Below are 26,168 nucleotides of genomic sequence, written 5' to 3'. Positions count from 1 at the left end.
CCAAAAGACAGAGGGAGAGCTCCACCAGCCCTCCCAGCAAGGGGGGATGCTGCCAGAGGAGCCCAGCAGCCAGAACCCACCCCAGGCACTGCAGCATGAGGACACAGGGCAGGTGGCAGGGCACAGAAAGGCAGCTGCAGGCTGAGAGCCTTCAGGGAAACTCAAGAAGCGTGGTGTAAATACTGTATGTGCCTGGAGCCAGAAAGCTCAGCGAGGGCTGTGTGTGGCATTTCCTGAAGGTTACCTCTAATAAGTGCTGTCAGCTTGCCAGCCTTTGACTGTCTGCTGAGTCCTTCTGTGGGAAGCACGGCGCGGCCCAGACCTCAGTGGCATTGTCACAATCTGTGACAGCAAGAGCTCAGAAAATAAAATTCCTCCCACACAGCACAGACAAAGCGGGTGTGGGACACCAGGGCAGGCAAACCCACTGCGATGTGGCAGGGTGGAAAAGGCTCCTCTCTTCTTCCCAGTGCCTGGTGACACACAGAGCTGCTTGCTGAGCAGAGGGGAGGTGGCACAGGCTGGTGGAGGGAGCCAGCCCAGGTGAGCAGGCTGCTCTGCAGCCCTGCTGTGCTCACAGCTGCTCAGCTCATCCCACATGTCCAACAGGATCATGCTGTGATGCTCAGGCCATTCTCCTCCTCCTTCAGAGCAGCTGGGGTGCTGCACCACCTCCCTCACCCTAGCAGAGAGCTGGGCACTGCAGGGACCCTGTGCCAGTGATGGGTCAGAAAATCCAGAGCACAGCAGCACACATCTGTCTGCAGTCACTTTCTAGCTGCCACCAAAGAGATGATCCTGGCCCTCCTCACTCATTTATTTTTTCCACTGGGAACAGACAGGACATCTTCATCTATTCCCAGGCATTTTCTGGTTCTCAGGGTGATGTTTACTCTCTGCTTTTGAGCCTTTCCAGCCCTGTGCTCAGAGCCCACTGGTGAAGTGGATTTGCTTTCTGCTGTTCTTCAAAACACCTGCTGAGCTCCGTGTAACACAGGGGCTTGCAAACAACCCGTGGGGCTCCAGTCTCTCCAGCAAGGACACCAGGCTTTCCTGCAAAATTCCTCTTGCTGAGCCTCTGCCTCAACCTCTGTTCTTGTCTTTTTTTCAGAGGACAGCTCCAAACACAGCACTGGAAATAAAGTGGTAAGCAGGCAGTACACCAGATAACAAACACTGCAGTTGTGAGCAGAGAACTCAGGAGATCTGTCATTCCAGTTTCCAGAAGAGAAAAAAAAAAAAAAGCCACAGTTCAAGGCCTCTTTGGTTACGTAAACTTCATTTCCATGTCTTTTATCACTGATAAGATAAGCCATTGCTCAAGTTCAAGTTCTGTATCAAGTAAACCATGATAATCCTCTTAGGAATTCCCCATGCCCCAGCTTGAACAGACCTGCAGAAAAGAGCTTAAGGGGTTGCCTTCAGCTTAAAAAAAGAAACACACAAGCACACAGCCACAGACTTATTTACAACGTAGGCAAATTTGGGGCCTAGTATAGAGCACTGGAGGCTTATACAGCTCTGTCTGAATAAGGGATCTACTTCTGCCCCAGTTCATAAATGCTACAAGCTACTACTTGGTCATGCATCGCTCAGCTGAGCACCAGCCTGGAGATGATTGCCTTCCAAGGAGGATTTCTTGCAGCGATAAGAATCCAGAGGGTCAGACCCCAGAAGAAATTAAACTGATTCACAACCAGTCACACACACTTTGTCCTGGATTAGAGCAACAAGACTTTTCCAGGCAGCTGTATTTTTTTGATTTATCACAGCGCAGGATAATTTTATATCCTTTAATGCTGGTAGCAGAATTACAGTGATTTTAGGCAATTACTGCCCTGCTTCGGGTACAAGATGTTAAACTCACCAAGACCACCTCCTCCTGTACTTTACTGTCAAAACACCCAGATGTCAAACATCACTGTCTATATTTGTTAAGAGGATGATTTGATCCAATCTAGCAACTGACTGTATTTACAAACCACTTAAATATGCACTCACACCCCCTGCACTGCAACACAAAAGGCCATTTCATAAATATCTGATTGCAAGACAGATGACAGCAATAAGCAGGCGCACAAACTCCTGCCCTCCTCTCTGCTGCTCATCATCAGGACACAAATTACCTGGGCCAGCAATTTTATCACAGCATCTTCCAGGGAACTGACTTAGCCTGAAGGCAATGAAGGCCAACATTTGAAGCTTAATATTTTACTTCCCAGGGCTGCATCTGGCCAGCCCAGCACGATTCAGCGACGTGCAGCCACACGCTGGAAGGGCACAGCATTAAACCCTCCTGAGCCAGTGGCTGCCAAAGATCAAGGCACAAGGCAGTGGGTAACATCTGAAATTGGTGTTTAAAATGCAGATTTTCTTCAGGTCTGTCTACTTCCTCAGCCAGCCCAACGGGCTCCTGGCACCCACAACTGTTCCTTACACATTTCCAGCCACCATGACTCTTTATCCCTCTGATAGCTTCTCTCCATTAGGGTCTTTCACACATCTCTCACTCCAGCTAAAAGATGCAGCATATCAAACAAAACACATCTCTCTCCTTCCCACCAGCAACTTCAAGATCCTTTGGCATTGACTGACAACCCACAATATTGTGGGAAAGGCTGTTTTCAGATCAGCTGCTGGAAAAGCTCTTCCAAGGTAGCAGCTGAATTCAAATCACACACCAATTAGCTCAGGGGGATTTGTATGTTTTTCTTTCAGGAAACCTATTTGAAAACAAAACAAAGAGAGGAAAAAATTGTTTAAATCTCATTAAAATATCTCAAACTGTGTCACAAGCATGCCACATTTTCTACTGAAGAGAGTGGGAGCAGCTTTAACTAGTTTCCCCTCATCAGACAGAATTTCATCCTTTAAACCCTCCTGCTGTGCTCCCCCACCTCCAACAAGATAACAGAGGTCCAGAGCAGCTACAGACCTGCTGAGCATCACGCAGCAAGTGAGCCACTGTGCCAAACTGCCTGGGTCAGCCCTGCATCCTTCCCACAAGATGAGGTTTTCCACACCGCTCTCCTCAGGTTTTCGCCTCTCGCCTCAAGGCCACATGCAGATGACCGTGCTTTTTCTGAAGCCAGTGCCAATGAGGCCACTGCATTCGTTATCCAGCAGGATAATGACAGAGTGCAATTCAGTCAACAGCAAATCCTCCCCAGGGAGATGCCCTCTGACCTTCCCTGAGCTGGGGGATGAACGCAGACAGCCAGATCTCAGACAGGCGGCAGAGCTGAGTGAATAATTCCTAATGAATCCTTTCATCTCTTCTTTTGTTTTGGGGAAGGGAGGGAGTGGGTGAAAGGAAATAGTTTGGTACTATCCACCAGCAGAAAATTATTTTCTAGAGCTACCCCAAATCACTGTCATCTGAACAACATTTTTCATGGCTTCTGCACAGTACATGAGCACAGAGCACAGGCTGCTCCCTGCAGAAAAGCCCCTCGAGCAGACAGCCAGTCTGGGATGGGGGAGCAACAGCCAAACACACAGCAAGAGCAGGATGCTGCTGCAAGCCTCGCTTCAAATCACTCTCAGGCAAGCAACTGAGAGTTCATCTAAGATATATCTACTCAAACCACATTTTTTGCCAACGAAACTCAGTTCTACTGACACATCAGCAAATGCATGGAGGACAAGAAAGTTCATTAAATGAGGCCCACAGAAAGCCAGGATCTTACCTCTCTCCACATGTCACTCAGCCCTCACTATCAATTTTCCCTCATTTTCCAAGCCACGAGCTGTAGGGATAACAAGGATGTGATAAAAGTAGATTTATTTTTTCCCCAACAAAAAGAAGCAATTCTCATTTCTCCAGTGAATTCAGCTGTAGAATTCAGTTTAGCAGCAACTCCTGAACGCTCCGTGTCACCCAGAGGTATTACAGCAAATAAAGGTGGAAAAACAACTCCCAACTGAGATCCCTGAGCTGCTTCACAAGCTTTCAGTCATTCAGCAGCACCCTGGCCCATGGGCACTGGTCCCCATCACTTTTAGCCAAACAGTTGTGAATCCCCATCTCTCAACTGGTCCTGAAATCAGCCATGTCTGAAGCAGCCACTTCCAGCTGCAGCAGCATTTACAGGGATTTACCCTCAGCAAGCCCCACCTCAGCCTGTGGGTTATACTGGGAACAGAAATCACACGGAAGGACCACGGTGGCGAGATGCTCCCGGCCCCATTCCCAGACAAATGAACTGACGTGAACCTGCACACTTAAACACAGCTTGGCTGGTGTATTTATATAGATGCCAAATCCCAGGGATATCAGTGACAATCTCTTCCCCAGTAAAACCTGATTACAGCTCTGGACTCTCTAAAGCCCCCCCTGCCACCTCCCTTGTCACCCTGGGCATGATGGGGAGCAGCCAGCAAACCCCTCCAGGTGCCTGGCACAGCAGGGGTTACAATGCCAATGATTAAGCAGATCTTCAAAGGAAAAAAAAAACAACAGTCCTGGTCAATGACTGACCAGTGTAATAGCTCAGGCTACTATCATGTGCTCTTCTCACACCACATTTGTTTGCTGGGCTGCCCAAGAGGTTTCCAAGGGTCAAACACGAGGTCATCAGCTTTGCTGAAAAATATAAAAAGCTGGAACTGCAAGTAAGGAAGGTCCCAGTACCTACAATTAAGGCTAAAAAGACATGAAAATGCAAATCCTCTAAGTTTAAACATACCAGAGGCAGCACCAAAAATGAAAAAAAAAAAAAAGATCTTATGGTTTTTTGAAGTTCAGACCTTCACAACATTTAATAATCCACGAAAAATTCTGACCAGCCTCAAGGACCAAGAGTGGCTGTGGAAAGCAAAACCTTGCTTTCAGGCTATTTTGAGAAGCACTCACAAGGTTTATCCCAGAAACTGCTTTCTGCCTACTCAGATTTCTCAACTGAGCCGATCACATGGTGTTTCGATGGACTGCTGGAGACACTTGAGAATAGCAGAGCTGCCTGCTGCTATCTGCCTGGCACAGGGTGGTTTTTAATTGAGGCTGAACTCTTCAGTCCCTGCTGCAGTCTGCAGCTCCAATCACTGAAATAATAATTAAACCCAGGAGGAACAGTGCAAAGCAGCAATGCCTTTAACTAGTACATGAAGATGAGGGAACCTGAAGATGTGCACAGATATGTCCAGGATGTGCTGCTCTGTTTCAAGCCTGAGGATTTCACAGATTTTTACACAGGAAGGCAGAATGGCAGAGATCCTGCAGTACAGAAAGGGGAGAGATGCAGGAAAGTATCCACTTTCATCTCCCCCAAGTTTTTTCCATCTGAGTTTGGGACCTTCCTTCCATGGGAATCAGAGATCACCAAGAGAAGGGAATGCAGAGCAAGAGACTTGGAGCAATTCTCCCTAATTCATATTAATTGGGAAAAATTGTTAAAGAAACCACTGTGATAAAGTCTGTGCTGGCTGTGGAGGTTGCTGGAGGATCAGACAACACAAGTTCAGCTCTGAAATCCGAGGGGAGAGGCTCAGCCTGGAAACGACTCTCCATTAGGTTAATTAGTCAAGTTTGATGTATCCCAGTCGGTTACCATGGCCACAGGAACTGAAGAGCAATGCTTTACAGATTTCCTTGTGTGGGACTGGGAACAGGGGAGCTCATCCAGCCCCTCCAGGCGCCCTGGCCGGGCAGGGAGGAAGGAAAGAACCTGGCACCCTGGGTTCTGTGCCAACAGCCTGGGCTGGGCTGCTCACAAACACTCACTGGAGCTGCTCCCTGCCCATGACTGTAAGGCTGCTAAAAATAGCACCAGGTTAATGACACATCAAGAAGATGCATTTGCACTTAGAAATAAACAGAATGCATGTGAGTTCTAGCCTCCACCTGGCTTTTGGTTTGGTTTTGAGTGGGGAAAAAATTAAAAAAAAAATCAAAAAGCTGGTCTGTTTTCTCTTAAAAATTGAAAGCCTATCTGTCAAAGAAGTGACAGAAAGCTGTCCATCTCTCCAAACACCATGCCAAATACAGCTGAAGCTTGCTTCAATTTCAGAGCCTGGAAAGAGACTGCAGTACGTTACAAACAAACAAACATTTTAAGTGTCGTTACTTACATTATGATCAACACATCAGTTGCTTACAACCCTACTCTGCAGCAAACACTCACACCCATGCACCAGCACACATGAGTAAAATCTACTGCAACTTCAGGAACAGCAGCAGATTTAGAAAAGAGTGGGAGAGAAGAAAAGCAATTTGTAATTCAGGAAGGCTCCTGTGGCAGAGTGGTTTTAAACCCTCTTGAGAAAAGGACTCTCCTCTCACTCTCTGCTCATCAGGTGTCCCACTGAGCCAGGACTGGTGCCTGCAGAAGATGTCACACAGCACAGAGGATGGTTTCTGCCCAACTTTGCTCTTCATCAGTTTGCTGAGGATCTGCAGGGCCACAGCACAAAGGCACAGACCACTTGAGCACAACCAGGACTCACAGAACAAAGGTGCTGCAGCAGGCAGCCAGCACAAAGCAGTTAATGTGAAAAACCCAAGCCCTGCCCAGGAGGAACATTCTCAGTCACCACTCTGAGCCAAGCACTTCATTTCCAGCTCACAGAAAAGCAGCAAATGCCAGAGACCCTCCCAGGTGCCCAGATCACAGCAGAAGTGACTGAACTGAGCTTGACCCCAAGCTCCAACAGAACCCCACCAGGGTCTGTGTCACCTGCTGCAAAATTGGTTGGTGTGTCCCATGCTTGAGAGAGACACTTGACATGCCAGGTCTGTGCAGAAGTCTGGGGGGAATATCTCCCCATTAGAAGGGGATTTCAGCCCTGAGAAATGCACTGTTGCAAAAGAAAGTCCTGAAACACAACAGGTTGTGTAAACTACAGGCACTCTTCCCTGATTTCAGGTCCTGTGTCCCCTGGCTCCACATCCATCCTTGCAGCACCCATACTTTGAACAAAGCAGCGCTAACTTAAACAAAACCATGGCTGCTTGGTGAAGACATTCATGCAGCTACTCTGGTCAAAACTAACAGGAGAGAAGCACTGTGCTAGGAACATGCTGAGAGGCAGTCAGGTGGCAAACTCCTTCAAACCAGCGCTACAAACTCCCCCAATTTCAGAAAAGCAGCTAAAATAAAGTGAGACAGATGCTGTGAAAAATGGGAGCAGGAGCCACCCTTGTTTGACAGCCCCAACCCCACCAAGAGTCACAATTCAGCTCCACCTTTCTCAGTAAATTAATGCTCAGCTGTTAGCTTCCCCCCTGCTCTGCACACGCCTTAAATTGTTGTTTGATAGAGATTCCTGTTACATTTACCAAAAAACTGGGAGATGGCCATGTGACAGGAGCACAGAACACAGAGAAGACCATTTGCTTCTGTAATTAATTGTTCTGCCCCCTCAACACACACCAAACTGACTTGGCAAGGCTGCAAGGCAAAGCTGTTGTATTTATTTACACATTTTTTTTCTGCTGGTTAAGAGGCTTTGTAAAGCAGATTGCAAATGGCCAAGACAGCACAGGCACCTTTACCAAGTTGTGCACAAACTGGAATGAGTGAAGAACAGCAGGGACAGCAGCAATCCTGGTTGTGTCCTTTATAATAGATATTTTAGCCTCACTTACCTAAGAACTAATTGGCAAAATACTCAAGGAGTTGGTAGAGGCAAGTGTGAACACTCACTGATTTCTGGCTGCAGCCTCCTTACCCTGGGGACCAGCGTCTAAAACAAAAGTAAGGATGTGCAGGCTGCCTGCAGGTTTGTGTTAGCCAAGGCTGGGAGCCCTGCTCAGACACGTCCTGCTCTTCCTGGAACAGCCCCACGGGCCTGACTCTGCACCCACCTTCCAACTCAGCCAAAGGTTCAAGGTGTTTCCGCACGGAACGAGGAACTGGAGCGAGGCAAACACAATAATACATTGTGTGGGGACTGAAACCTCCTGCTGACAAGAAATCCACAGACATTTAAAAAGCACAACTGAACAAAATGCAGGAAAAAAAAAAAATAAGACACAGATGGAGCTTAAAGCTCTTGTCTCATTGAGCCAGAGCAAAACTCACTCTGCCTTTGGCAGGGGGAACAGGAGCAGCCAGGGTGCTTGTGTCTGCCTCTGCAGCACAGCTCCTCCACCTCAGGGCAAGGAACATTCCCCATTTCTCAGCCCGCTCTGCTGTTGGCAGAGTTTAAGGACATTCACAGAACTGCGTTGGATTTCACCAGCACCAGTCTCAGCGGAGAAGATGCAAACCTCAGCTCTCCACAGAGAGAGAGTTAAAATAAAAACACAACCCTTAAGGTACATGCTGACTTCTCTCTTTACTTCTGTTTCATAATGCTGGAGAAAACCCAAAACCCTGCAGTGTTTCTCACTCCAACACCACGCAGCCCTCAGGAACGCTGCTGGCAGCTGGCTGGGTTCTGGACCAAAACCACAGCAGCTCTTTATGTGCATCTCGAGACACGTAGACATCAAAAACCAAAAAAAAAAACCAAAAAAAAGGAAAAAACCCCACTCCAACAATCTTTTAGCAGCAACCTTGTCAAGATATCAAAGTAAAGCCAAAACTAAAACCTACAAATGAAGCAAAAAAATAGGAAGAAGAAAAAAAGGCTGGCTGACACCTCCTATACATGCTGTCAGCAGGATCATTTGCTCCAAAAATAAGGATGCTCAACACATCTTAACTGATGACATGACAACTGCTTCACGGTCCCAACACCGAAGTTGCATAAAAACCTCTGAATACCCCTTGCCTTGCAGCTCAGTAAAAAACAAGCACTTGTACTCACTCAGAGCTAGCAGCAGACACAGTGTGCCACTCCTCAGGAAAATTTTCAGCTCTTCATTTCCACTCAGCATCCACTCAGGCTGCAGAGAAGCCTTTTACCCCCGCAGCCTTTGCCAGTCATGCTCAGAAACAGGCAAAAATACCCCAGCTGTAGTTTTGGATCCCAAAAACTCCAAAGAGACTACTGACTCCAGGTTCCCCCCAGACAGCAGCCACCAACCTCCTGCAGAACCTGGCTATGCTCAGGCTGCCTCATCAGCACCTCCCCAATAAGTGACATTTAAGACTAGAAAGCCTTCTGTAAGAATTCTGAAGGCTTTTTCCACTGCCAGTTCAGAGAGTTTTCCCAAAACACTGCACACACAGATTCCTGTAATGCAGACTTCGCTGCGTTTTATTTCTTTGACAGTTTTTAATCACCTCTGGTCTAGCATTTGGAAATTATTATTCACACACACAAGAGGAACAAGGCTGCAGGGAAACATGAATTTCACTGGCCTGCCTGGTTTTGTCTGTGGACACCACCTCACATATTACCAAATCAAAACAAGCCGGCCAACTTGAGCGTGAGGGGGAAATGAAAGGGCAGACCGGTGACCTAGAAATGAAGCTGACACTCTGGCATGAGCTTGAAACTCTGCAGCAAAGGGAAAACAAAACAAAAACAAAAAAAAGAGCTGTAACTGCTTTCAAGATGGAGCTTGGAAAGTTTATTAATGGAATTATATGATGTGGTACTCACAGAAAAGCAAAGGCTTGATCAAGGAGGTTTCTCCAATAGGAAAGAGTCATCCCTTTTGCTAATTTTATGTTAAAGAGGGGATGTAGTTATTTAAGGTTCAGATGCTATATAAACACCCCTACCAAACTACTGGAGAACACAGTTCTGGCACCAAACACCACTGCTCTGACACAGTTCTGGCACCAAACACCACTGCTCTGACACAGCTCTGGTACCAAACACCAAACACCAATGCTCTGACACAGTTCTGGTACCAAACACCACTGCTCTGACACAGTTCTGGCACCAAACACCCCTGCTCTGACACAGTCCTGGTACCAAACACCACTGCTCTGACACAGCTCTGGTACCAAACACCACTGCTCTGACACAGTCCTGGTACCAAACACCACTGTTCTGACACAGTTCTGCCACCAAACACCACTGCTCTGACACAGTTCTGGTACCAAACACCACTGCTCTGACACACCCAGGATTTACACACCTCCTTGAGGAGGCAGCAGACAAAGCTTGAGGGCTTCAGTGAATCAGGAATGCCACAGTCACACAGCTCAGCACTGATCCAATGCAAACTCACCCTGCCAGGTGCAGTTGGTTCAAGGAGGGTGTTAACAAGTTACCTTTGTTCCAGCAAGTTTCAGGCTTGAGCGAGAAATGTCCGTATCACCAGCACGAACTGAACACAGGATTTGTTTTGCATCACCCTCTGGCAAGGCTGATACCTGAAGCCTTCAGAGCCAACATCCAGCCCAGACTCTGCCTGCACCATCAGGTAATCCAGTGTAAACCACTGGGGATTCACAGCCTTCCAAAACCAGCTCCTTGCAACATCAGACCAAGGAGATCACGCTGCCTTGGCAGTAAACACTTACACAGAACGCTGCAAGAGCCAGGTGCTGCACTGATAAACCAGGTGTTCACCAGGGCTCCTGCAGCACTGCAGGTACGGCTTGGACAAGTTTACAGAGGTCAAAGACCGAGCTATTTATGAAGTGATCAAGCACCACGCAGCTGAGATCTGGTCTTATAAAAATTTAGCCGCTGGAGTAATTTTATAAGGTTTTAAAATATTTTCAGAAGAAAGCCAACTTTCCATTGTTTGCCACAGCTTGTTAGAAGCCCACACATCCCGCAGTGTAGAGGAAAAGACACCCTCCACCCTCTCCAGCCAGCACTGCACAGCTGGAGGCACAGGCACATTTTCACAAAGCTTGACTTTGCCTGTCATCCTACTCAGCAATTCAATTCTCCCACCACATCCCACTGACACCCAAGCACAGGGTTCTGCCCTTCACCATGCTGTGTTGCAATAATCAGGCCCCAGTTCTTTACACAACCACCTAAGCCTCCAGACCTTGCAATTAAACACTCCCTGAGGAGGATGAAACCTGCCCACCTGGGAGACAGCAAGTCCTCAGGGACTGATCACAGACGATGGCATGGTCTGCACCAGGAACCTTCCCAAATCCTGTCATCCTCCACCCACAGGCTGACACATTTCTTTCCTTCTGCCGCCTTCAACACAGAGACAAGGAAGAGCACTCTGCAAACTCCTCTCCTGCCCTGACATGCACAGGACAAACCCAAACCGTGCTGCTTAGGAAGCTGGTACACAACATTCAGGTACCAGCACAGAGCACCAGCCAGAGCCTGCAGAAAACAAGAGTTTAGAAGACATAGAAGTCCCACAAACTACATGATAGATGGTCATGCCACTGAAGTATTTATTCAGTTCTGAGCAGGCAGAGGGAAGCACACCCAACTGGAAGAGTTAACTTCCCACGGGCTCAGCTGAAACTGCATTTCTGGCCACTCTGGCCAGCGTTACACCAGGGAAACAATGCCAAATAAAGATTACGTGGAGCGGTATTATGTAAATAACTCTCTTCCACAATGAAAGGCTAAACCTAGAATGCTTGGTTAGTTATTAACCCAGGAGCCAGAGCTGCAGAGAGGAAATCCTGCCTGCTCTGCCTCCCTCCCTGACACACGCACCACCCACCCAGAGAGCCTCTGCAGACAATACCCACACCATGTCCACAGGCTGGCACTCACATCACTGCCCACACCATCCCCACACATCACTGACCCTCACATCACTGCCCACACCATCCCCACATGCTGGCACTCACATCACTGCCCACACCATCCCCACATGTTGATACTCTCCCTCACATCACTGCCCACAGGAGGAAACTATTTGAACCCCACCACACTGTCTCCTCCCAGGGCAGCCCCACTCCCAGCCTTAGTACTGCTCAGCTTGGCCCCTTCCTCCTCATCCTCCTCCCTGCACTTGGATGGGACCACACTCCTCAACACATCCCTCCTCTTGAAAGCCTCCCCTTGCCCTCCCTGAACTCACTGGAGCCTGCCTTTGCTTGCACATCTTCTGCCCAGAATAACTTATTCGACCTTTCTGCCTCCATTTCTCCCTGCAACCTTCCTCCTGCCTTGGCCTCACGTCTGAATGCTTTATGTTTGTCGTACGATTTTAAATCTGTCAGCAATCCATCCATCTGCCACCTCTTGGGTTTTTAATGCCGCAAAACGTTCTGGGATACGGCCCTGCATAAACCTCTCGGTGGAAAATTAAGCTGTACCTCGTTCAGAAACCAAACTGGCTTTGAGATCATTTCTTCCCAAGGTGCTGGGCTATTTCAAAGACAGGCTTCTTCCCTACAGCGAGCAGAAAAGCCATGATGCTATCCGGTCTAAAATAAACATTATGGGAGTGGCGATAAGGGGAAATATTTCAGCTGACTAAGAGCAATGTGGGTTCAAATCCAAGCGTAAGCTGATATTGCTTGTAATTTGTTCCCAAGCCAAAAACACAGTCTGGGAGTGAAAAAATGGAAGGCATTAAACAACAAGCAGCGTACTCAGCGACTCTGAAAAAACTTCAGCATTTCCATTTACATTATTATTTTTTTAAATAACTTTCAGTTTCACGGATCATAAAGTTAATTTGGAGTAACTTCCCTTCCCTGTAACTAGACAGAGCTGCTATCCTTTACATTCATTAATGTTTGCTCAGTGCTCCGTAGCTATAAAGAGAGCACTAACCATTATCAGCATCCTCCACGCACCCAGCAGGCACAAAACCACTGCTGTGCTCTCCCTGTGTCCCAGATCCCCTCCAGCCCCAGCACTGTGGGAACAATCACAGTCATGACCACCTACCTCCATCCTCACTGCTTTTCTTCCAGTGCCAGTCCCCTCTCCCCTGCAGGCAGGGCTCCTCTCCAAGCCAGACCCAGCTCAGCAGCTGGGCACACACTGCTGGCAGCAGGGTCTGCAGCCTGCTCTTGCCTGCCCACATTTCTCAGCTTCACACAGCGAAGGAGCACTGCCTGCTCACCACAAACATCCCCTCCTGGGACACCCTGCTCACCTTTAATGAGGAACAGCCCAGAGAGACTCCAGCTGCCAAGGGCAGGTTGGCAGGAACAGAGAACTGGTGGCCTCGAGAAGGGAAGTGACAATTAGGGTGGGCAGCAGGACGGGGGGTGCAGCCCAGATTTCTCAATTCCCAGCATAGCCCGGCTGCTGCCTTGTTCTCAGGTCAGGGATCACTTCCCAAAACTGACAAATCACTCATTTCCTTCTGCTCTTCTGTCCTCCTTCCCTTCCTGCCAGACCCATCCCTCTCTCTGACCAAGCTTTTACAGGCATTTTCATGCCCTCTGTTCTGGAGCTCCAGCTCCCTCTTCAATCTTTCTGAGCAGCATCTCTGCTCCAGTCATGCTCATTAAATGATACACATTTCCATTTTCTGCTGCAAAGCAAAGACCTATCCCTTGACATTACAGGGCAAATCAGAGACCTCAACACCTGTGTGCCAGCACAAGCCCAGCCATAAATAGCAATTCTCCACTGCCTTTCTATGTGGTTACACAGCAAGGGCCCTTCAAAGCCTGTGCCACAGCAGCCTAGATGAGAATCCATGACCTCACAATGCCCAAATCCTTAAGCAGCTGCAAAAGCCTCAATCACTAATCAGAGAGGCGACCGGGTGCTGCTGTACCTCATTTCCAGCTCCATTAGAGCTGACCCTGCTCTCTGCTGAAAACTCTCAGTGAAGACTAAAGCGAGCCACGGTTCCTACAAACACAACTGGACAAAAATAACACCCAAGAACACCCTGGCCTGGATTTCCACCCTTGTGCATCCCTGCAGCTAAGCCCATGGTCTGTATTTGAGGGCCACAAAACCCAGGGGGAAGCAGCACTTTGCCACTGGGAGTAACAAGCCCTCACATTGAGCAAGCAAAGCACTCATGGAGAAAGACTCTTCACCAGTTCTCCAGCAGACTTGCTGTGACACATTGAACTTCACATAACCCCACCAGCCTCCGTTTTCTGGCTTGTGAAGTGATCTGGTCAGAATAAGATATTGGGTTAGGGATGGGAAGTACTGCACCCTAAAGGTTCTCACTAACCCATTCCCCTCCTGAAATCTGACCGATTCCAGCTCCTTTGTAGCCACTCGTCTGGAAAGTGAACAGCTCGTAACTTTCCTTCTCCCACGGGCCGTGCTGGGATCGCAGGCACGTCAATTGCAGTGTTTACAAACAGGTTTCTCCCAGGACAGTATCACAGCAGAGGCCACTAAAAACCAGAACCAGCAGTGGGAGGAACACTGGGAGCCATCAAGGGGGACAAGTAATTCACAGCCATGTCACAAAAGATGAAGATATCTCCTGTGACCCAATTCCAGCTAGCGCAGTCCAGAGCTGCCGTGGGGATGAGACGGGGAGCTCTCAACACGTGCAGCTATCAGCACAGCTGCACGCACACCACCACTGCCAATCATAACAAAACTGCCTTCACCAGACTGCATCTCCTAATTACAGGACAGGAACACGGCCTGAACCAAACCCTCTCCGGATTTAACGCAGGACGGCTCCAGGGATTAGTACAACCTCCACTGGAGGCAGCTTGGTTCCAATCCAACCACAGCCATTAGCAAGTGAAAGGTATTGCCAGGCAGCAGCTGGTTGGTGGCTTTCATGAAACGAGTTTATGGTTTCAGTGCAGATCCTGTCACCAGAAAAAATGCCAGTCACCTCCCTGGAGCTCAGAGGTGTGAAGGCAGAGGCACCCACCGCTCCTGCGGTGCTGGAGATGCTGACGTGGGAGGTTTTTCCTCACGGGACCAGCGAGGGAGAGCCAGCCCTGACCTCCGCAGGGGTTTCAGAACCAGGTATGTTTTGCAACTTGGCAGAAACACAGGGCCAAGAAACAGAAACCACCACCCACATGAAGCCAGAAGAACAAAGTACCAGTGTTTTCCTGCCCCAGACATGTGCGTGCCCCATCTCCTCTCTCACACCAAAAATAGACTCTACTTTTTCCCTTTTGGCAATAACAAACCGAGGTTTGAGTGCATTTGCTTTCAATAAACTAAACACGTTTTGCAAGAGTCTCCCTCACAGCGAAACTTACTCAACTGAAGTTATAAAATATTTGTCACAGGCAAAACTTCCCTCCTGCGGCATCGTGGGACTCAGCCCCAGCACACCCTGTGAGCCTTGCTCACTGAATTCCTCACCCAAGGCACAGGTTCCAAACAGAGCTGGCAGACCCAGGCACACAGGAGCCTTCAGCTAAATCCCAAAGTCAGCACTGAAACTCAGATTTAAGTACAATTTCATTAAAACCATCCAAGAATACATGGCTTCACTAGAGCCCTTGAAGAGTTTTGTCACCATTTCCAGAAGAGAGCGAAATGCTCACCCAGTTATCCCAACTCTGACTGGTTCCCTTCATGAATCAGAAGCAGCACCAAATCTTTATCAGTAAAGCACACGGCAAAGTTAACTTGGCTGATAAAACCCTATACTAAATGGAAATAGAAAAACCCTCACCCCACACGACCAAGGAACATCAGCGGAACAATACCACGTCAACCAAACTGATTAAAAACGCCAGATTCAGCAAAACCCTGAGGTTTTCAGAGTGCCAACCTTTGCTTCATGGGAATACCAAGGGAGGGGTCCCCAAAAGACTTCAACCCATAAATGCCTGTGAACCGAGGGGTTAGAGGAAACACCCACTGCACAGATCACCTCCAGCAGCACTGTCCTCTCCCGCACATTCTTGAGCTGACCCAAAACACAAAGTTCAGGGAGCAGACACAGCCTCCAGCGCAGGCAGCAGTGCCTGCAGGCGGGCTGGGCTTCCCGAGGGTTCAAAGCGCTGCAAGCAGGGATGGGTTTGTCAGGTCAACACGGCCCCAGGCAGCCCCAGCCCGAGTCCTGCAGGTTTTGCTGCTTCAGTGGTGTTGGCAGCAGCCCACATGGCAGGCAGCTGCCTGCACCCACTGCAGCCTGCTCTTTGTGCATTGTCAGGGCAAAGGGAGCAGCAGGAAGGGCCGAGGGAGAAGAGGGAACAGGAAATTATAAGAACCAACAGAAAAAAAGAAAAAAAATCACAACAACAAAAAAAGCGATCACTCCAGGGACCGCAGCTGGGGTTCAGAGAAACGTGCACTTGTTGCCTGCAGACACGGGCTCAGTTCGCTCCCGTAAATGTTTACACAGTGAACAGCACAGCGAACACCGCACCGAACAGCACACGGCCCCGCCGTGCCCCCGCAGCCCCCGGGCCGCGCTCGGTGCCCCCGCTGCCCATCCACAGCTCCGGCCGCCAACCCAGGGCTGCCCAACGAGCGGGGGGCAAGAGCCGCAAACACAGCGGGGTTGGGAGGAAAGGGAGAAAAGGGGTAGGAAAGGCCCGTGGGTGCCCCCACCCCGCGCAGGGATGTCCCCACCAGTTCGCCAAGTGCGGGGCTCCCCCGCGCTCCCGAGCGGCGCGTTCCCTCGAGGCCAAATACAGCAAAATCAACAACAACATTAACAAAAAAAAAATGGAGAGAGAGAGCGAGAGAGAAAGTTTCTCCCCGGCGAGCAGCTCCCGTGGCACATTTTCATTTTTACGTAACGCGGCCGCCTTTCCCCCACCTGCGGGCAGCGGAGCGGCCCCCCCAGCCCAGCCCAGCCCAGCCCGCACCCCGGTACCGGGGGCTCCCCCGGGGCTCCCCCCGCCCCACTCACCTAATCCCGCCGGCAGCTGCCGCCCCCCATCGCCGCCGCTCCGGTCTCAGCGGCCGGCGGGGCAGCGCTGGGCGCCGGGACGCGGCCCCGCCATCTGCGCCGTGTTTATAAATCCAGAGCCATGGGGCTGCGAGCCGCGCCGCCCGTGCCTCCGTCCGCCCGAGCGTGTGCGCCCGGGCCGCCCCTCGCTGCAGCGCCCTGCCCAGCCCTGCCCAGCCCTGCCCGGCGCTCGGTCGGGCTGTCGGGCTGTCGGTCGGTCCCTAAGGCCGCCCCACAGCCGGCCGGGCGGGGCGGGCCGGGGCGGGGCTGCGCCGCCCGCGCGCATTAAAGGGGCCGCGAGCGCCGGCGCCGCCGAGCGCCCGGCGGGGCCGGGACAGAGCCGTGTCACCCTGGGTCCGTGTCACCCTCCGTCCGTGTCACCCTTCATCCGTGCTACCCTCCGTCCGTCTCATCCCTCCATCCGTGTTTCCTCTTCATCCGTGTCACCCTCCGTCCCTGTCACCACCTCCATCCGTGCCACCCTCTATCCCTGTCACCCCTCCATCCGTGCCACCTTCCATCCGTGTTTCCTTTTCATCCATGCCACCCTCCGTCCGTGTCACCCTCCGTCCCTCTCACCCCTCCATCTGTGTTTCCTCTTCATCCGTGGTACCCTCCATCCGTGTCACCCTGGGTCCGTGCCACCCTTCATCCGTGTCACCCCTTCATCCGTGTTTCCTCTTCATCCGTGGCACCCTCCATCCGTGTCACCCTGGGCCCGTGCCACCCCTTCATCCGTGTTTCCTCTTCATTCGTGTCACCCTTCATCCCTGTCACCCCTCCATCCTTACCACTTGTCCATCCCTGTCACCCCTCCATCCTTGTCTCCATCCATGCCACCCTCCGTCCGTGTTTCCTCTTCGTCCGTGTCACCCCTCCATCCTTATCACCCCTGCATCCCCGCCACCCCCGGTGCCGCTGCCACCCGTGCCCAAGCTTTATCAGTGCCCGCAGTCACCTCGGTGCTGCCGCCTGCACCGCCGGTGTTCCTGCGTGTCGTTAATCCTGTTTTTGGTGCAAATCGGGGGTTCTCACCGTGCCGGAGCTGCCTGGCAATCCCCTCGTGCCGCTTTGGTGGAAGGGGTTGGGCACTGCTTGGCGTTCTGAATCCTGTAAAGGTTTAGCTCTTGGAGATTGCCCAGAGCATCCCACGGTAATGTAGTTTAAAACTTCAGTTTTCCCGCAAAAGGAAGGTGGAGGCCTTCAGGAGGAGATTCTGTGATGCGCATTCCCAGCCCTGGGTTACTGGCCGTGCTGCCATCCTGATTGCATCAAAAACCTTCTCAGGGTGGGATCTTTGCAGAAAAATCTAAACAATTTAACAAGAAAAATACAGCAATCAGCACCGAGGCAACCCAGCTCACTGACAGATTTAAACTAATATCTTGCTTTTTTCATACTTATTCCTCCCCTCCATCCTCCCAGGGGGGGATGAGGAAGGTCACATCTCCTCGGCCACCACTGTGGCCCCTCTCCCTGCCACGAGTGATCCCAGCAGCTGGAAAAACATCTCACATCTCACAAGCTTCCAGCAGCTGTACAAACCTCCGTGTGTCCCACCCCACTCCGGCAGCAGATGCGGGCACGCAGCATCTTTCATTCCCTGCCTCCCTGCAGGGAATGGATCCTCTCTTTCCCTGGGAGTGGGAGAGCAGCACAGCGGGCAGCTCACGGCATTCCTTGCCCCAATACGGCTGAGCTGCTGCAGGGCACAGGGACTTTCCCAGGACTCATCCTCTCCTTAAGTCACCCCGCTCCTGCTGTAAGCACGGGCGCACGCCACGGTGTGAGCATAAACACCGGGAGCGCAAGGCAAATCGCCTGAAATGAGCCTGGCGCGCCAGAAAAAGCAGGAAAAGTTGCCCTCCCGTGCCTGTGGCAGTTGTGTGTCTGCTGGCTCAGGGCAGCACCTTTGCTGCGGTTCAGCTCTTTGGTTTATCCGACTCGTGAAAGCCAAGGAGCAGATCAGATCTTTCTCTTGAAAACGTGTTTATCTTGGTAGATAAAGGACCGGATTTATCCCTGTTGCATTGCGGGGTTTCTCTGCTCCAGACATTCAGCATTTTCTGAGCTTTTTTTTTTAATTTCTGTGACGTTTCACTTAATGAATGGAATGCAAGTCCTGTACCACAGCAAAAAGACTCAGGACATTAATTTTACAGGAGCCAGGCTTTTACATCCCAATGACCTTTGAGCAACACTAGAATCAAACGTATTTAAATAAACCCCTTAGAGTTGAACACACTTTCCAGCAATGCTGAATATCCTGCCAGAGCACAGATGGATTTTTTGCCCGTTCTTGCAGTCCAGAAGACCATGGTGCCAAAGGGAATCACCAGGCTGGTGTTGCAGAGGGAATATGGGCTTTTTGCTGTGGCATTGTTCTTAGAATAGTGGGATTTCTGGCTTTTGGAGCCTCGAGGCTTTTTGTTTTCCATTTTTTCCCCCTGCGATTTTGGAAGCTGGAAGCTTCTTGCGCTGGAGAAATCACAGATAAGATCGTGGCAGCATCCCAAGGCTCTGGGACTGAGGTTTCATGCGAGCAAAGCCCACGTTGATCCTGCCTTGAGCATCCCGGAGCAGAGGGAGGGCTGAGCTGCAGTGGGACACGTACACTCGCATGAAATCCGGGATACAGAGCCTGGCTGTCGCTGTAATCACGGTGTATCTGTGCTGCGAGGCTGCAGATAGCTTACACAGATTTTCCTTAGCGTTTCACTTGGAAGCTGCCATCGATAGCTATTCCATCAGATAAAATGGTAATGCGAGCCGTCCAGCAGCAAAGATGGGGATTTCAGCTCTCAGCGGAAAACTGGAGTCCTGCCTCAGATATTTGAGATGGGCTACACTAAACCTGCCCCATGCCCGGCACAAATGCAAGAAAATCGGGGTGTTTTCTTGCTTAGGTTGACCCGAACTCCTCCAGGAAAAGAAGTGAGATGCAAAACAGGAGCCACCCTCCCTTTGAAACCACCCAGGGGAAAGCGATTACATCTAAAGCAAGCCTTGAGCTTCAGTCAGCCTGAAGCATCAGCCCACCAGGACCAATGTGAGTGAAACCTTGGGGTTTTCCCTCCACAACCACGCGTTCCGGCACAGGGATGAGGGGTCTCGGCCCTCCTGCTCTCAGGGTGGGTCTGGCAGAGGGTGGAGGCAGCAGGAGGTTTGCAGCCCTGCCCTGCATGATGTAACACACCCAAAATCTCCAAAGCACCTTCCCACCGCCCTGGTGACCTGCCTTTACTTGCTCCAGGCATGAGAGGAATTCGGTGGGACCCAGGAGATGTGAAGGGATGGAGTTCACCTTAGAGAAGTGGATCTGTCTCAGGGAAAAAAAACAACTAAACTAAAGATCTCTGCATGTTTCCCTGGAGAAGGGGGAAAGGTAAACCCGAGGATGCAGCTGGATGCACCCACTCCCCACACCTTTCTCTGTGTTCACCTCCAAGCTGGCAATGCTTTACAGAAACAAATTATGTAATGTGAAATATCTCAAAGTCACTGGCACTCAGCTGTGTGCAGGAGGGGAAAAATGAAGTGATCCTGGATGGTGGCTGTGAACTGGGAAATGATTCAAGCATCACCAGGTTTCCTGCAATTGCAATGAAGTTCTGCTTTCCCTGCCAGTCCTGACCCTGGCCACAGGGCATGGCCTCTCTTCTTTCTCTGGCCATTTCCTTGGCTCCCTCTCCCGAATGAGTGGTCCTGAGCAGCTGTCCCATTCCCTCCCACAGCGAGTTTGGGTTGTGCTTGGACACATCAGGGGACAGACAGGACCCCAAAAGGGTCACGTCCCTCCTGAGATCAGCTTTAAAATGCAGACTGGTTTTAAATCCAGCTAAAAGCAGCAAACATTCTCCCCTCCCACAGGTGCACGGTGACCCCAGGGCTGAGCTGCTGTGGTGCAGAGAGCACCAGGTGTCAATTCTGAGCCAGGGGACAAAGCTGTCCCTGTCACAGCCGATGGGGACACTGACAGGCAGGACACAGGCTCAATGACCAGTCCCACCTGCATTTTGGCCTCCTCAGTGCACACCTCCTGCTGCCTCCCACCGTGCTGGGGCAGCTCACAGATTAACTAACTAGTTTTTACCACAGAAATAAATGGCCACAGCTTTATTAAATCAATATTAATTCATAATCTTTAACAGACAATTACAGTTATCTCACACACAAAACTACCCACCTCTTCAAATCTCTGATCTGACAGGGTTATAATTAGCTTATTACTGGCCATACATCTGCTAATAACTTTTCCCTCAGCCCTGTGAAGTGAATTAAGGAGCGCTAATAAACCATGGCTGTTAATCCATTTATATGTCTTATGCTTTTGTCTAGGCACTGAAATTAAAGATACATAAAAAGAGGTTTTCTCCTTTCTTTCCTCCAAGGTCTGACTACCCTGCAGCCAGCCCTTGGCCGCTGGATGTGGACAAGGTGGTTTTTTTGATGTCCTGGCAGAGGCCATCCTAACTAGGAGCAGGGTGCAAGGGGAAACTTGGGAAAGCACTTTACAAGCTGAAAACCCTCAGAACATCTGGGAGCAGGAACATTTTCCCTATTCACAGCCCCAGCTGCCCATACCTGCCATGAGGCAGAAGATATTTGGGGAAGGTCTACTGGCAAAAGCGCGAAACCCCAAAAATACCCGACGGGAGGGAATGATGGGCAGGCAGAAAGGGAAAAGGAGCTGGCTTTGGGCAGAGATGCTTTCGCTGCACACCACAGAGCGCTGCTAGCGCGGGTCATTAGCAATAATGAAAGTGAGATCAGACGCGGTCGGGGGCGGAGGGAAGCGCTGATCTCGAATGACGGCCGGTAATAGGGGACAGCGGAGAGGCACCGAGGGATGCGGCCACAGAAAAGCAGATGGCTCGCTGCTGCTTCTAATTATAGACCCTGCTAATGAAGAGGGTGCTGATTAGACTGACCTGGTCCTAGGATGTGCATTTCTGGCCCTGGGGCTCAAGGTTTGGTGGTGTGATGGGGATCCCCACTGCCTGCCAAGAGCTGTCCCAAAATCTCCCATCTCTGCCCAAGCGAAGTTTGCTCCCACCCTGGAAGCAGTCGGGTCAGGGGCTGGGGGATGTCAAGGATGTCCCCATGTGCTCAGGCAGTGGCAGGTGGGAAAGCCCTGAAATCCACCTCCAGCCCAAGAGGCTCCGAGTTCCAAGCCCTTGAAGAGGAAAGGAAGCTCCTTTTGAGTAAGAAATGTGGTTGAATTCACTCATGGGTGAATAATTTATGATGCTTACTGTAATGAGACATGAAAAAACCATTCAGTTCTGGTTTCATCATATTTTTGGCTATGAGTAAAACAGTAGAAAATGATGAGGGCTTCCCACAGCAAAGCTGAACCCCTGAGACTGAAACTGGTAGCCAGGCCACTTCTAACCAGGGAGTTGATCTTATGCATATTTTTGGTCGTGTTGGCACTTTTCCTCCTCCATGGAAGAGATCTGAAGTGTATTTGTGATGACAGCTCTGTGTCTCTCTGAGCTGAGCTCACTGGGGATGCAGGAGGCTCCGTGGTGGCAGAGAGGACACTCAGCATCCTGCCTGGCTTGGTGGCAATGCCCTGACCCCCATCCACATGGGACAGCCACCTCCTGAGGGGCTGCACCAGAGCTCCAACCCCACAGCATCACTCTGCACCTTCTCCCCTTTTCCCATTGTGGTTTTAGGGGAGCTGAGCTCACTCTGGAGCCATGGGAAGGGATAACTCACAAAGGAAGATCCCCCATACAGCAGAGTTTTCTTTGCCAAAAAAGCTGAGCTGAAGTCACATCCCCTTCTCACTCCTCCAATGTCACCCTTGAGAAACTGCATTCCTGCTTTGGATGTGCTGCAATATGTAGTAATTGGGAAATTTGCTTTCTGGAGGTTTTTCATTTTAAGACATCTGGTATTTTCTGGAACTGGGAAAAACATATTTCCCTCTTTGGTAGTCACTTAAACTCCAGTGAGAGCCCTGCATTGGGATGAAGAAGCAAGTTCTAACAAAAGGATGTGCAGCCCAAGGAGGAGCTAGGGAAAAATAAGAAATTTTGCCAGACAGAATGTGGATGGAGAGACTAGAGAGCAGCTGGCTGAAATTTGGCAAAATCTTGAATAAAAAACCCTCCAAACTCAGCAAAAACCAAACTGCAGCCTCTAAAATAAATCCAAATCCCTTTCAGGCAATGATTTTTTTCTGGGTGAAGCCCACAGGAATGACCCTCACAGCCCTGAATTGATATTTTCAGTGGGGATGGAAAGGGGCGGAAAAGGCACACGGGGAAATGGATGAGGTGACACAGGATGGGACTGGACACCCAGGTGCCCAAGGGGCAGCTGCTCCCAGCTAGGAAACCTGTACTGGATGAAATCAGAGCAGCTTTTCAGGAGAATCCTGTAGCTGAGCTATGGGATCTTCCCAGGAACAGCAAGCGCCTGCGAATTCCCCGCAGGATGGCTGCAGGAATTTCAAGCCCTGCTTAGAGACACGAAGCAGTTGCCAGGGCACCCAACCTTTTGACATCTTAATGAGCCAAGAGTTCAAAAGGATTTTTTTTTCCTTCTTTTTTTTTTTTTCTTTTCCCCCCCTCTCCCTTCTCAGAGAATTCCACTTTTCATCTCCCTCCTCCCAAGTAGGAGACAGCCAAACAGGGGATGACAAATGAGCGTCTCGCTCCACCTGAGGAGTTCAAGCTGCAATCATCCAGCTCCTTGTAGCTGCAAAGAGCTGGGAAGTGCCAGCGTGCAGGAGAGGAGATGTAATTAGGTGCGATTCAAGAACAGCTCATCAGCTATATTTAACAGACGGGACCAATCCTCAGCAGCACAGCCCTGCAGAGGAGCTGTGGCAGAGCTGTTTTCCCCCAGCCCTGGCTCTCTGTTTGTGTTTCTGCCTGAAACATTCTTTTTTTATTATTATTATTTTGCAATTTTAAGTTGTAATGGTTGTTTACCCTGTAAACATCCAAGCAGCACCTCTCACTCAGGATTTTTTAGCGTGTAGATTTTCCCCTTCGCCAGGATTAAAGTTAGTTGGAGGGAGAAGAGCACAATAGCCCCTTTTATCCTGATCTTTCTGCCTGGAACAGATGGAGAGTCCTGCCTGAGTCCCAGTGACGTGCCACGAGGTAACAGAGGAGCACTGTGCCTTCTGCTGAGAGAGGGGAAGGGGCTGGGGCTCCAACCAGCCCTGCCCTGCACAGAAACACAGAATATTTGGGGTTGGAAGGGGCCTCAGAGGGGTCTATTCCAACCCCAGCACCACTGCCTGGATGGAGCTGGGAAAGCCCCATCCCACCTGGCCTTGAGCCACCCTGCTGGTTCTCACCAGGGACTGGGAGATTTGGGGGAGCTGGAGGGCTGGGCTGGGGCTGCTGAGGGTTGTGGTGGCTCTGACTCGCCCTCAAAACACATCTCTGCTCTCCATCTCAGCCCATGCCATGCTGGGAGCTCCCTCAGTGCCTCTGCCAGACCCTGTCCCAAAATAACACCTGGAGATGAGGTTCAGGAGCCAACCATGGCAAGCTGAGGATCCACAGGAGATTCTGAATCCGTGCTTGCCCATGAACATCTCTTAAATACATAAACTGCATTAAAGTATCAGCTTAACCACAGAAATCACTGAAGTAACTGCTGCAGCTCCCTGGAAAATCATTCATATTCTTTTTCTTAAAGACAGCCATCAAAGAGATGGCAATTTCATCCCACCCATCACAGGCCAGAAGATGGGAGCAGGGATGCCCAACAGCTGCAAACCCCAAACCACCTCGGTGCACAGCAAAACACCCCCAAGTTCAAGGGTTTCCTGACAAAAAGAATTATCAAAACACAAAGGCAAAGTCCTCTGGCTGTGGGGAAGGGTGCTCCCCTCCAACAAGGCTGGAGCTGAAACAGGCAGCTCTGTGGAGAGCAGGGCATGCTCCCCTCCTCAGGGAAGGATAAAAGAGCTATTATGGAGATCCAGACTCTGTTCAGGCTCATGCTCAGCTCCTTGTGAGCAGAGGGTAAAGAGCTACTTATGCTGGAACATAAAAGCTGGGAGACAGCAGAGTGCTATAAATAGGGCATATAAACTTTCAACTGACAAGGCTCTGATTTTGTTATTGTAAAAAAAAATAAAAAAGAGAGGGAGAAAAAGTGCCTTGGTGGAGCTGACAAAGAGGGAAATACATGCAGAGTACAGGTTTGTTCCCAGGAATGTGCTTATTATAAGTCAGATGTAGTTAGAGCTATTACTTTAGCTTCAAATGAATGGAAGGAGAATAAATCTGCCTTTGTGCAAGGCTGCCTGCAAATAGCATCTCCCTCTAGCAAACCTGCAATTGTGTTTGCATGAGACATTTGTTAGAATAAATGCAATTTAAAAAGAAAAACAGTTCACACCTACGGCAAGGGAAGGCTGCTGGTATGAATGGCAACCAGCAGAGGAGGAGGAGGAAGCACAACAGGCTCCAGCAGCAGGGGGCAAAGCCTGGGGCACTGCAAGGAGCTCACCTGGGATGCCTGAAGGATGGAGATGCTGTGAACACTCACCCTCAGTCCCTATCGTTACATCTCGACACCAATCACCCCAAACCGCCGAGCTGGTTTCACCCAATTTCTCACTTTCTGTCCCCAAGGCAAGGTGAGATTAAACACGGGTTATCCAGGGAAAGGATGAGCCACCGTGAAGGTGGAGAGGAAGAGTCCTGCCCTGCTGGGAGCAGCCACAGCAATACAAGCCTGGGGTTTGTCCTGCACCCAAAAAACTGGGACACACCGGGGTTGGAGCTGAAAATCCAAGGAGAGTTCATCTCTGTGAGCCAGCTGAAAAATCCAAGCACTTCCTTGCAAGTTTTTTGCTTTGCATCTCCTAGTCCTAAATAACTTTCCCAAGGTACTGAAAGTGCTTGCAGTTTTTTAGTTTTTTTCTATTTTCAACTTATAAAGTGTTTTTTCCTTTTTTCTCTCAGAGCACATCAGCACCCTGACCTCCATCCTCCAGGGTGGCAGCAGCAGCAGGAGGGGACCTGCAGGGTTGGCACCTCTGGGATACCCACAGGCACAGCCATGCCCACTGCAGCTTCCCCCAGACTGAACAGTGTGGATGCACTGTGGTTTTCAACAGGCAAATGCAGCATCTTGCTTGGGTGATGGCCTGAAGAGGGGAGAAAACCCTCTGCAAAGTCCCCTCCTGCCTTCTATTATGACTTTTATTTTTTTTTTTTAATATTATTCCCATTGAATTTATAGGAGTAACTGTCTGGGAAAATGACTTTACCTCTGGCTCCTTCATAAATTTTTAATAGGGCAGAAATAGAACCAAAAGGGATTAAAAAAAAAATAAAAAAATGCGTTAGCGTCAAACTCTGGCTCTATTCATAATTAATTATACTTTCAGGGGGAGGGGAAAAAAAAGAGGAAACATAATTACAAGCTTCTAGTGAGAACATTCATTATCATGCTAATGCAGAAATCAGCACTGCTGTGCCTCTGTGAGTGTGTGTGTGTGTGTGCTCGCTCTAATTGCCCCGCAGTGATGTGTGTCACTCCTCGGGTACCTCCTGCTGCATGGGATTGCAAAATCAAAGTTAAAAACCAGGGA

General features: G+C 50.1%; 1 protein-coding gene across 11 annotated transcripts in view; it reads right to left on the bottom strand.

Annotated features, from left to right (window-relative positions):
- The window catches only part of NCOR2 (nuclear receptor corepressor 2), a 222,099-nt gene extending 205,466 nt beyond the window's left edge, over positions 1 to 16,633 (bottom strand). For 8 of the 11 annotated variants that reach the window (XM_033075721.1, XM_033075717.1, XM_033075716.1 and 5 more), the window contains exon 1: positions 16,550 to 16,633. The gene's annotated coding sequence lies outside the window, so the exon portion shown is untranslated. Of the gene's footprint in view, positions 1 to 3,689; positions 3,723 to 16,549 lie in introns of those variants that run through there. The other 3 variants (XM_033075711.2, XM_033075715.1, XM_033075712.2) reach the window with 2 other exon arrangements.
- Between the last annotated feature and the right edge of the window lie 9,535 nt (positions 16,634 to 26,168).

The sequence above is a fragment of the Catharus ustulatus genome, chromosome 18 (assembly GCF_009819885.2).
Source record: "Catharus ustulatus isolate bCatUst1 chromosome 18, bCatUst1.pri.v2, whole genome shotgun sequence".
Taxonomy (NCBI): Eukaryota; Metazoa; Chordata; class Aves; order Passeriformes; family Turdidae; genus Catharus; species Catharus ustulatus.
Note: the sequence above shows the minus strand (reverse complement) of the source record. Positions and strands in the feature narration are given on the sequence as shown.